Consider the following 13,394-nt stretch of genomic DNA (forward strand, 5'->3'; position numbering starts at 1 on the left):
AACTCCTTCACAGGGTTGCCGTGCGCTTCATTGCGACCGTGCGCATAGCACTTGACACACACTAAAGGAAGAACACATTTCCATCCCCTAACATTCACATGGAAAATATATTATTTTCTTCTATATTCACTTATGACCTTGATTGGCACAGCTTACTCAGCACACCTCGCACTTTGACCCATAAATAAATGTCACTCTTGCCTGCTGATGTTCTCACACCATCAGCTCTCCCAGATCTCCAGCTTGCTGGTTGGACATCTTGGAATCATCAGCCTCCGTTCCTGTGTGAGTCAGGTCCTTATGATAACTCTCTGTCTTTGTCTCTCTGGCCTTCTGTCTCTCTCTGTCTCCCTCTGTCTCTGTTTCTCTCCCTCTCTCTCTCTCCACACACACACACAAACACACTATATATGTATATACATGGTAGGATTTGTTTAGCTAGCGAACCCTGAATAACGCCTTGCTTTCATGTGAGAGTAGTAAGTCAATACTGATTTTTTTATTTATTCGTCAAGAGAAGGCAGAAATCTGGAATGTTTGCTATCTCTATATTAAATATTACTCTATATTAAAGTTAAATAAATAAAAAATAACACATCTCATCAGCTAAGCAAAGTATGTCAAGAGGTCGCAGGCACCCTAAGACCTCCAATTTTTTATCTAGATAGTTAGGAGTCATTAGAAGTTTTTTGAGCAAGATCATTTCAGCATAAGCACAAGAATTAAAAGGGGGCATGCTAAGGGCTCCCAGACCAGTTATAAAATTTGTGCAATGATGGAAACAGAAACGATAGCAGTCATAACTGAGACTACAAAGCCTGGAGCACTTGAGAAATGTGGTAATAGGAGGATGAGGAATGAGACTGACCACTACATGGTAGGGTTAGTGGGCAGGCTGCTGGCAGAAGTGTGGCGTACTTCTCCAGCTGCTGGGAGACCAACTGGTATCTGATTTCATCGCCTTGACAGACAAACAAGCAAACAGAAATCTTGTTTTGTGAAATACATGTCCTTATTCAAGTAGTACTGATGAATAGAGCAGGTATATTTCAAGGCCTCAACAGCCTGAGAAGTAAGCTTATCACAGATTCAGGTAAGAGTCTTCTCTGGCTGCAGGGTAGGCAGCATTTGGCCCCGAGGGTCCAGAGATCTAGACTTTCTTCTCTGGAAGGTCTGCCACATCCTAGAGCATCTCTCTGGGCCTTCACTCTGTCAGTGGACAGGTAAAGAATCTTCAGAATCAACCAGGAGGTCTTCTCGGGCCTAGTGTAGAAGCAGATGACATGTTATCTGCCCATAATTTACGGAGTACAACTCAGTCACCAATCCACACCAAACTACAAAGGACAAAGAAAGAGCCATGATAAACACCTCACCACTCTGCCACACTATAGGTAGAAGTTCTCATTCTCTTTGAGCCTATTTTCTCAACTGCAGAATGAAAGACGTGGATTTGGTACTTTAGGAGACGGCTTCCACTATATTAAGTTTTGTATTAATTGAGTAGAAGCATTCTAAGGCCAAAAAAGGCACATTTTCTTTCTTCCACAGTAAAGCTGTAGATAAATACTTTATGTTCAAACTGACTCTCCATATTGAGATAAATGGGAAAACATTTGGCATAATTTATTTTTTTAGAATTTGCAAAGAGGAAGTTTGGAAATATCTGTGTAATTGCCACAATTTTTTCCTTCTATTGGCTACTGGATCTATCTCTTCTCAATTTGTTGTTTTGCTCTTCTCACTACAGTTGTTTCATTATTATTGTGCATAGGTTTTTATTTCTAAGATCTTCTTTACATATGGAAATTTTCCCGTGATTATTTCACATTATCATAATACTTAGGTTATTTTAAGCATATGAGATAGTCTCCCAATCATAGCTAAACTCACTTTAGCCTTTGACAAATCATACTCTATTGCCATAAAAGCAACAAGTAGTCTTAATAAAATATTAGAATCTTTTATTTTATAAAAAAAATTCAAATTCAGCTGCTATATTAAAAGCATAGTATCCCCTACATGACAAAGCTGGTATCTTTTAGGGAATTGTATTAAAACAAAGATCCTTTAGATGAGGATTTACAGCTGGGTAACAAGTCATAAAAATTTCCCTAGTTTCAAGGCTGGGGACTGAGCTCAGTGGTGCCACACCTGCCTCAAAAGTGCAAGGTCCCTAGATTGATCCCTGGTACTACAGGGGGAAAAGCTTTCCCTGGTTGCCTTGTAAACACTCTGCTCGGTGGTACTGATCAAGCAAATCATAATGGGCTCCTTCAGATTCTTGACCAGAGTGAACATTGCCTCAGGTTCCTGTCCTTTCTTTATTCTCCCCGAGCTGCTGACAAGATGTGTTGCTGTTGTAAAACAAGTGATGCCACCAGCTCTAGGACGACATTTTCCAAGTTTCTCCAGTCACTCTACTTACTCTGGCTACAGATCATTTTTTGCCCTAATGATAATTATGTCTTTACTTAGGAAAAATGTATTCTAGCTACTATTATCTTTTTCTTCTACTACTGCCCAATAAACCACCGACTCTACTTTGAGAAGAGATTTTTTTTAATTTCTGCCCGTGGTTTATTAGAGGAAATATATGAAATATTTTTCCTTTTTTAAAATAATACCTTATACATGTTTAACTGAGAAAAGGCAATGTTCAAACAACTTATTTTATTAGCAATTATCATAACACTGATCACATACAATGAATTGACATCATACAATATCTCCTTTCTGCATTTCTATACACCAAGATATTCTATAATAATGGTGCTGAGTATGTAGAAAAGGGTAATGTGATTTTTCAGAGTTTAATTAATACTGAATGGAATTATGCTAAGAACAAATAAAAGACGAACAGCTCTTTCTTTTCATTCTCTTGTTCCTAAAAAATAATTTATAATTTCAACTTTTCTGCTACTTCTCCAAAATCCTAGTTTTAAGCCAATCAAAAGATGCCAACATATTCCAAAGTGAGAGAATACTTTGGAGTCTGAGCTCCTCCTGTCTCTCTTGTCTTTAAGGGATTTTAAGTCTTTTCTTTCCCAAGCTGCCAGTTATGCTGAATTGTTCTGAAATGTGAATGATTTTTTTCTGTAAATATGAGCTACCATCAACCAGAGCAACAATAAGAACTTCACACTTGTCATTTACTAAAACCTGCCTTTTGAGCCCTGTCAGTCATGTGCCTCTACATGTGTGTTTCTTGGTTGGAGCAGCGTTGTTTTATGGCAGCTTCTGTTTAGGAATTCATGTCGCTGTTTGGCATTTATGTAGTTCAGCTGTTAGAGAGTCAGGGTAGGAAGAAAGGAAACATGCAGGAGTGAAGGTTTCAGGGGCAAAGAGGGAAACAAGAAAGAGCTTTAGATTATGAAATAACAATGGCAGCCATGTGGCAGCAATAAACCTCAGGCAAGCCCATGCGTTTAGGACACATTGAGACAGCACAGCAGATGCAACCCACACCCACGCTGATAATCTGGGTGGCCCAGTGCAGGTACAAAGGGCAAGTGTCCCATGAAATAATAGCAGTTACCCTCACCTTTCAGTATCTGTCATTCTTTACAACACTCAGCTTGATTACAATGAGTCCCACTGAGCTCAGAGGTGCTTAAAGCACAGACAAAGTGACTCTAAGAAGAAAGTCTGCTGAAGAAAAGTTGAATACTTTAGATTCAACACAGGAATCGTGCACAGGATTTATAGTGTGGGTTTAAATACGATCAGAAGTTCCGACATATAGCCACCATTTATCTGCGTAAAACTGTATCCCTTGGGGCTGTTGCATTTTAATGGGAAAATAATAGGAGTAGGCTTCCTTTGGAGTTCTCCAAAAGGATTCCATTCCTATAGCATTCTCAGTGCTATTCCTATTAATATCCACTCACTAAGAAACCCTGAGTTCAGATATTGGAGGTTTAGGAAGTGGGCTTTCTTAGCATATGTAAACAAAGGTAATGCAAACTAAATTTCACCCCTGTTCTAAATGACTCCAGGCAAGGTAACATAGGTGCTCATTCACGTTTAACTGACATTTTCTTTTTGTTCTTGCCAAAGAGAAAACTGTAGACTTTCAGGGATACTATGGAAGATGTGGGTTACAAATAAAGAGACATAAATAAGTAGTGGTAAAATCAAAAGGCAAACTAGTTTTTAAAAATCATCTTTTCCAAGAATCAATGTTTTTCATCTATAGCTGCTCCCTGTCTTTCACTAAATAATGCATCCGGAAGGTGACACATTTCAGGTATTTTATGAAATATGCACTATAATAATTGCCTCTCTACTGCAATATTATAAGCCTTAACACATATACAAAATTTATATTCTTTATTGATATTTTAATATTCTGTATTAATATTTTGTACAAAACACAAATGACTATAAATAATCAAATAGTATAATTAGGCCACATATGAGTATAATATATTTATTAATAGCTCCTTACTCATGTGCAACTTCCTAGACATTCTCATGTATTCTAGTTCCATTTATGGTCACTTATTTTTAGCTTAAAAAGACAATGATAAACCTCAATTTAATAACTGAAAAGGTATACCAATTATGACTAAAATTATCTACACTATGTATGTGTACTGATAATGTGCAACAGTAAGGATGCTTTGTATTTGTACACAATGAACAATGTCCTTATACTTAAAATCTCTTTGTGTCTAATGGGGAAAAATTATCAACCAAAGGTATAGACAGCAATTTTCATACACTTATCATTTCCTCCCTTTTAGTCATTTACCAAAGCAGAAGAGTAAATTAAATCACCTTGTCTTTCTCTTCCACACTGAGAAGTTGTATTGCATCAATTCCTCAAGGCTTAGCATTTTTTAAACCTAGCAGAGTGGTTAACTAAAGCATAGACTCAAGCAGCCTTTTGCTTCAAAAGCTTAGCCCCCCCAAATTTTTGAGGTAATAAAATATTAACTGACTATTGAAAGCTAATTATTAATTAGGACTTTAGTGCTTCAAGAAGTGGAATGTGTTGGACAGGAGACTATGGATGCGTCTCAAGCATTATGCTGATTTTATGTAATTTGTTCAATTTTCTTTTCCAGGTGAGCTAACAGCATATTAGTTTAGTGTCTACTATTAGAAACAATATCTTTGTATCCAGGCACGATGGGGCATGCTGGTAGTCATAGCTCACAAAAGGCTGCACTGGGAGGACTGCTTAAGCCCAGGAGCTTAAGAATAGTTGGGCAAATAGCAAGACTCTATCTCAAAAAAATAATATCTTTAAGATTTGATGAATGAAAGCTTTAAAACCTTTACAAACTAATACACAGTCATGTCTTTTATAAATAAAGTGATCACTTGGGCATCACACTTAATACCACAATGGGAAAAATATGCAGATTAGTGTAACCACTGCACATGTAAGTTTTTGAAGTTGTCTGTACTTTTAGTGGATGCTAGTGGCAAATAAAGATTACATGGGCCACGTGAAATTTTGGGGTAGTAATGGAAATTATCTATGTCCTGATTGTTGCAGTGTTAACACAACTGTAGATATTTGCCAAAATTCAGCAAACACATTGCTTAAAACTGGTGAATTTGTGTAAGTTACATCTCAAAACAAAGCTAACAAATATGTTTTCAAATACTAAGAAAGACTGTGTAATAATTCTAATTCTCCTAGCTGCACACTAATTGGGATGGTACAAGCTCCTGAAAAGCAAAACTGTCTGTCTCCTCCTAATGGAAGGTTCCAGATGAGGCAGAAGCTGCAGGCTCTGTGTTAACTCATCAATCTCCAGCAACCAGGTAAAAAATTCACCAAATTTAGATACCAAAATAATTATCCCAGCATAAAATCTAATAGACTAGACACTAAAGCAAATGTCAAGGAAATGTATAAAGTGACCAATAATCAATAACCCACTGCTTCTCAAAGAACAAGCCCTTGAGAATCATATCTTTCTTCAAGATAAATGTAATCAACTTTGATCATAAAATTGCATTTTCCCTTTTCCAGCCATTCATTGGCTGAAAACTGAACATGGACTTGTATGTTCACATGTTATGTACAGAGAATGAGTATCTCCATGTCTGTCTGTTGTCTCTTTAGTATATTAATTGACATAATGACAGAAGTATGGTGAGATCAATAATGCAGAGTTGTTTTGTTTTGGTCTTTTCTCCCTCTAGAATTTTTTCTGGCCCGTCAATCTGATGAGGTGGGAAAAATGACGCTTGAACAAAAAACAAAACTGAAGCTAAAGACAATAGAGAGGATTGATTATCCCTACGTTATCAAGTGAGTGTCAATAGAAAGAAGCTACTGGGCTCCTGAACTGTTTTCCTGTAAACTTTTAGCCTCACATCCGTCAAACTTCAAGATAACTATCCATCAGGGAGTCAAAGTGGCGAACAACTGTGTGGTCCTTTGATAAGGGACAGTGTCACAATTTGTCCCTTCCCTTCCCACAGACTGCCTGCCTCTAATGGGGTAAGACCAGGGCCTCGACAGCTGCAATTAGGCCAAAGACATTCTTCAGGGTAAAAAATTCTCAGTAAATATGTCTAACAGAGATCTAAGCAACTATCAAAAATATATAAATGCAGTGATTATTTGCTTGGATGTCTCTTACTGATTGTGTTTTTTTTTTCTTTCTGAACATTAATTTTGATGAATCCAATGTTTAATTATAATTAAATGACAAGATTGAGATACATTTATAGTCTGGAGGATGATAACAATTCCCTGGGAACTATAATGTTGCATCTATATAATCTAAGTGATATTTTAAATCTGTGGCTGGTCTACATCATAATATGCAGTACCTGCAAGGAGATAATTCATGCAATTTGATGTATGATAGAACATCAATGCCATTCCAGGGTGAAGAGCTGCCCCATCCGCCCTGCAAAAAAAAACAGCTCAGTCTACCTAATGAAGAACGTTTAGTAGCCTAGAAAATGATTATGCCATATTACAAAAAAGAAAGGAAAGCCTTAGGATATGCATTTTAACTAAAACTACATTTTAAAATATTCACAGAAAATGTTGGAAATTTACAAAGTGTATCGACTGGTATGTCAAAGTAGTAAGATTATGGATGTCTTAGGAACTTTTTCACAAATGATTTTATAGCTTCTCTCTCCATATATATTTTTTCTCGACATAGATGAGCACATAGCAAGATTACATTAAGATTCTCAAACTTTCTGTGTGTCGGTAAATTTTAGCTTTAAAACAAAGGACTCTGTCATAACCAGCACAGAAATCATCTCAAGCAGGACAATAACTATCCTATTACAGGGCAGCCGATTCCAGCATTTGAGAAGCAAGCAGTTCTGTTTAATGGTAGTGAGAAGAAATGAATTCCTAAGCAAGTGTTCTAAGGTGTTGTCTTCTACTGGAGTAAAGGGGGAATAAAGCGAGAAAATCTAAGATTTTATATAATCAGTTCAGAACCATGTTACCAAGCAAAAGATTTATTCTGGCCTGACCAGATTTCTCCACATAAGCTATTTAATTCATGACTTATTTTATTTATTTTACTGATTTGAAAATATTTAAGGGGAAGCACTGGGTTTCCCTAGGCCTCGAGTCTTTTTCTGAGAAGACACAGCCCACTGCCTCACATACATCCACCAGCACCCTCCAACTGTCATGTTATTTGAAGATTGTTTTCTTCTTAAACGCATTTTAGTGTATTGATTTTTACCAGAATACAAAAACCTATCAGAGAAGTATGATTAGCTTGTATCAGTTTCACTTGGCATTTACATTGGGATTGGACTAGGATGCAGCACAATAAGGCCTCTAGAAAATGGCACGATTGTTGGAACTGGAGTCCCCAAAAGGGAGCAGAAGTTTGCTGAGAGGAATGTGAACCCAGCAAGTGAAATTCTGCTTCAAAGGCCACGGGATCATGAGTTGGTCCTGTTGATCCTGACTTAGTAAAGGGTATGAACTTTAGAATCAGACCACCTTGGATTCAAATTCTCTACCACTTGAAGAGGTAGAGGTACAGTTGTGAGGTCAGAAACAAGTTATCTAATCTGACCCTATAGTGTATTTCCTTCACTGTTCAATGGGCAGAGTAATACTACATGAAAAATATTTTAAGTGCTAAATGAGATAATCGTATTTTTCTGTGTATAATAAGAACTTTGTAAGTGTTCATTGTGCAGTAACTTTTTGCAGTAAGCTTCGAACTCTTGCTAAAAAACATATCCATTAGCCAGGAAGATACCTCACAGTGGTTAGGATTCAGTCTCCAAATTCCATGCTGGCTTCTATCTTGCAGAGAAGAAACAGGTCTGTTTTTCAGCTTTCTGAGCAAATAGCATGAAAACTCCACTTATATGCTTCTCGAAAGAGGAATCCAAACTGCCTGTTTCATCCTAATCTGTCACAGAATGTAATGAGCTCCCCAGATGTGGGCCGTGGGGGAGCGCAGCCACATGCAAAGACCAGTAAAGAAAGGCTCTCTCATCACAAGCCCCAGATGAGGCCTCGAAATTCATGGGCAAAATTCATGGGCAGAATCATGGGGCCAGAGCTCACTGGAAGTCCAGGTACAAGGTTGGTGACTGGATGTGGAGTGCTGTGTCAGCAAGCTGCCCCAGATTTGAAGGTTTGCTAAAACTAAAAAAACTGCCAGAAACGTCTGCTCTTAATTAGCAATGCACACTCTTTAACAACTGAATAGCAAAGAGCTTCTAATTGCAGTGTCTTTTGCTTGACACATGCAAACTGTTTGGAATTTCCAAATTCCAAAACATTATGAAAAAAATATCAAGGGTGTACAGCAAAATATAATTAGAGAACAAGTAAATTGGGTTTTCAAAAATTTTGTTTATTTTTACCTCTCGAGGTTTGAATAAAACAACTCTAAACAACACTTATATGAGTTGCTTTGTACTTGATCTTTTCATGAGGTCAGCTGGAGTTTCGTTTTGCCCACTGAAGAAGTAACAGAGAGACACCTTTGCTAGAACCAAGTAAATAAATAAATAATGCTACCAGCTATAGCAATTTGATGAGAAAGTTAAATCCACGTTATATGTAATCATCATTTGTAACCAAGCTCTAACAGCATTTAGCATACAAGTATTATTCTTTAGAGTATTTTTGAACATAGATAAGTATGTGATTGATTGATTGATTGATTGATTGGCTGAGCTGGTGTCTCATTATGTTGCCCGAGCTCATCTCTAGCTCAAAGGATCAAGTGATCCTCTAGCCTCAGTCTTAAGAGGAGCTGGACCTGCAAGCATGTGCCACCATACCCCCAATCACAGATAATTACGAAACTTAGATCTAGTAGACTATCAAATGCCGTGAAATTCCTAACATAAAAAAATGAGGAAAAAATGTGCTTTATATTGCAGATGACAAAGAAGCAAAACTTATTTTCCCCGAAGCTTTTCCATCTACAAGGAACTCCTTCCCCGCGTACACACACACACTCACTTTAGTACAATATCTTACAGGATGCAAGTGTGTGATATATGTGATAAAGTACTGTATACCAGAAATGGGCACTGAGAGTCATATGTGACCACTCAGTGAAGGGAGTGTTTCGGATGGCCCAAGTAGAGAAAGCTGTGTTACAAACTCAGATGCTATATTTAGGGTTTTCTAGACAGATGTTGAAAACACATAAAGAGGATTTTAAAAGTGTTATTACTGGTAAGTTATTGCACTCTTAATGTAGTCCGTACTGTGGCAATGGAAGCCTCAGGAAAACATCTTTTCTTTCTGTCTCTTTTCTCTTTAAACTTTATTTATAGCCTTGCAAAAGACTAGCATTCACATAACCCGCCTTCGCTGGCTTGCCAGAAGATTAATGATATCGCAGTATTCTTGAGAACAAAAATGTGTCTACCACTGTGTTGAATAATCTCTCCTTTCACACATTAAAAGTAAGACGAGGCCTACTTCAGAAAGCAAGGACAATGTGTCACAAAGAGTTACTTGGCTTGAAGACATGCCGTATTGCTATCCTGAATCACAAATTGTTTTCATGCATGTTATCTTGAGGATAAGAAAGCTTTTATCACCATCGCTTTTTTTAAATTTACACAGAGTCTCAAAATCTGACTTATTCCAGCATTTTTTTTTTACAATCTGTTGCTGGTAAGAATTGAGAATCTAGAGAAAGTTGTCCATTATGACCTCTTATCTCTATGCTTCTCAAATTCAGTTAACAAGACTGAGAGCTATTTACAGACACTAGATGTAGTCAATTTGTTCAGATATATTTTGTCTCCTTTGAACTAATAATAAAAACAACAGCCAATATTTATAAGGATGCTAGGGGATGTCGTGCAAGCTTCGAAGTGTTCAATGTGTGTTACCTCGTTTAATCCTCCTGATGGTCCTAAGAGGTAATGAGCACTACCACCCCCTCTGCCGGAAGAGAGAATCTGTACTTAGACACACCCATAACTCACCCTGAATCACCTCTAATGAAGGGGAAAACACAGCTCAAACACAGATTTTTTTGGCCTTCAATGCCATGTTCTTAACAACTAAACACATTGCCTCCTAGGCTGCATGTATTTTATATAAACATTTACTCAGGCTCACAATGCTTACAGATTGTTTATAATTTCTTGACCTTTAATTACCGATATTGACACACATACCATGTTCCAGTGCTTGCCACTAACTTTTGGGATTATAAAAATCAATAAAATACCCTTGGTACTTCTCACCTGTTAAGGGACCATCAAGACAACTGAAGGTTTTCCTGGGTCTTAGAATTTTGCAGCTTTGTCTGGCCTCACAGAAACATCAACTCACATTCACAAACCAAATATAATTCACATAGCTACATTGGCTTGAGATTATTTTACATGAATTTTAATGTTAATGTCGATATCCTTTTTTCATGATTTATGACCAATACATGTATTTTCTGGTATCTCAAACATCTTTACCCAAGGCCACTTAATAGTACATTAACTCTAATGAGAAAGTTAAAAGAGTAAAGTGAGAAAGTCACACAATATGGAGAGTAAATAATAGCAGTATGTAGAAAGTGCTATGGGCACCGAAGGGTATTCCTTCACAGTGCAAAGGAAATTTAAAAGAACATCTTGGAATAAACATAGAAGCTCTCTAGATTACTAAACCCTGATTTACAAAGTTGTTGAGCTATAAAAGCATGTGCTACGTCCAAGAAATGTCAAATAATTCTGTGAAAGTTAAGAAGCATATTTGGACAGCATAATAGATGATGGAGGTAGAGACTTAGAATTCACTGTCTTCCCACTGTAGGCATTTTCCCTTCTCTGAAGAAAATCTTCAAATATTATACTGGAAATCCTGCTTGTGTAGTGTATTGTTAATAGCAGCTCAGTTTTCTTAAAAGATAATATAAATTATAATTATTGTTCTTTTTCAGGCTTCATTTTTTATTGCCAGTTTTCCCAAGGGAACTAACTACACTTCATAATCTGGAATATAGATTCATTAACAAGCATTTATAAATTATTGTAGGTAATATTATACCTCATATATATAAATATATAATCACTATATGTGATACATATGGTACATACATTCACTATAGAATATGTAGAATGCAGACTATAAATATAGTACATGAAAATATAGTAAATACAGATTGTACTCTTGTGTAGGTTTATTTAGACCACACACATACCCACGTATATCAAGCAATCATGTCCACAATTCTAACTTTTCTTCCTAAATCATACATTGTGACCAAATCCCAAAATACTTCCCAGTAAAATTACTGAACCACAAATTCACACACACACACACACACACACACACACAACTTTTGAGAGTAAACAGGCTTTGAGAGTGAGACTGTTTATCAAATTTAGAAATGAAGATTTACCTTGTACCTGTTTTGAAGTAATTCTCTTCAAAATGTTTAAAGTCTGCCTCTGATAGTAACTTGGTTACTATCAGATAGAAAGGAGAGATTAAACAAGTAAGAGTTTGGCAGGGTGTCTAAATTAAATTTCTTTTAAAATGCTGAACTTGGGACCCTGCTCGATCTTAGCAGTTAGTAATGATGATACTCAGAGTAGGGCCAATTGAGAGGGAAAACCAACTGAACAGAAAATCACCACTAATTTAAAGCTATATTATTTTGAGGATTTTTGTTCTAATTGAAAATGAATTATTGTGGAATTGGAGAGTTTATGATATAAATGAATTTTCCCCTTGTGGAGTAGTAGGAAAAAATGAACATTTATTTTAAAATATAGGCTGAAAAAAATAGGCCACACAATGCAAAAACTTAGCAAGAAAAAAGGCACAAAGAACTGAGAAAAATTTTCCCTTTCAACCTATAAAGAAGTGCAGTTTTTAGATATAAGATTACTGAAATAAACTGGCTCAGTAAAATAAAACATGCATGAACATGGCCAGTGAAGTTGCTTCGCAATGCCTGAACATCTGGGCTGGGAATGACAGCAGGATGTCGCTCCGTGGAGAATCACCCCAACAACATATTTCTTGCCTTAACAATTTTACTCCTTGTAGTGTACTCCAGGTTCATTTGTACTAAAATATCGACTGTCATTTTTTAAAAAGCAAATTATGAGCTTTTGCCCATTTTTCAGTTATTCTTACTTGAAAAGTCTGATAGCCTCATCAGGCACTCACATGCTTTTATTCTACATGTCCTAAATTACTAAAATGAAAGCATATAACCTTGAAAAATATAGACAAGACCCTTGCCTGGTGGAATTTACACCCTAGTAAGGACAGAGGGTAAATGAGCAATTGCAACTCAACATTATACATCTCACACACAGAGAAGATAAACCCCACGAGAAATGTCAGGAGACCTGTCCTGGAGGAATGGATGCCTAGGAGGAGTAAAGTCCAAGCTAAGGGTTCACATATGATTTGTCAACTGGGCCAGAGAAGAATGAGGAATTCGTGTAAGTGTTTCAGACAGAGAAAACAGCATGACCAAAACACCCAAGGTAACAAAGCATGAGCTCTATGGAAGTGGAGCAGTTGGAGAAATACAGAGATACCAGACAAGGCAAACTTATCCACTACTCTACAGAAACTGAATAGTTTGAGGCTGTGGGAAAACATGATTAGATTTGCTTTGTAGAAGCATCTTTTTTCACCCTAAGTAGAGAGCTGAAAACAAGACTTGAAGTGAAGAAGCCAATTATGAAGTTGTTGTAGTATGTCAGATCAGAGGCGAGTCAGGAAAGGACAGTCAAAATAAATTAAGATTAAGACACAGACCTTAATCTTTTTAAAAATCATATTTACAGAAAGCCTTGCATTTGCAGAGGGAGAGAGAACAAAAGAATTCCAAAAGGACTTAGAAAGAAATGGCAGAGAAAGCTCAATGAATATGAGTGAAAGAGTTTCAGAAAAGGGCAGTGTTGAACAGTATCTAATATGGCTGAAAAGT

General features: G+C 36.8%; 1 long non-coding RNA gene across 1 annotated transcript; it reads right to left on the reverse strand.

The window, feature by feature from the left end:
* Window positions 1-1,007: 1,007 nt before the first annotated feature.
* Window positions 1,008-11,424, reverse strand: LOC147826615 (uncharacterized). Its single transcript, XR_015438974.1, has 2 exons — window positions 6,802-11,424; window positions 1,008-1,263 (listed from the first exon to the last, which is right to left on the reverse strand). It is a non-coding gene; the product is annotated as an uncharacterized LOC147826615 (long non-coding RNA).
* Between the last annotated feature and the right edge of the window lie 1,970 nt (window positions 11,425-13,394).

The sequence above is a fragment of the Heterocephalus glaber genome, unplaced genomic scaffold (genome assembly GCF_053883595.1).
Source record: "Heterocephalus glaber isolate CG9 unplaced genomic scaffold, H.glaber_assembly_v1.0 deba00001465, whole genome shotgun sequence".
Lineage (NCBI taxonomy): Eukaryota > Metazoa > Chordata > Mammalia > Rodentia > Bathyergidae > Heterocephalus > Heterocephalus glaber.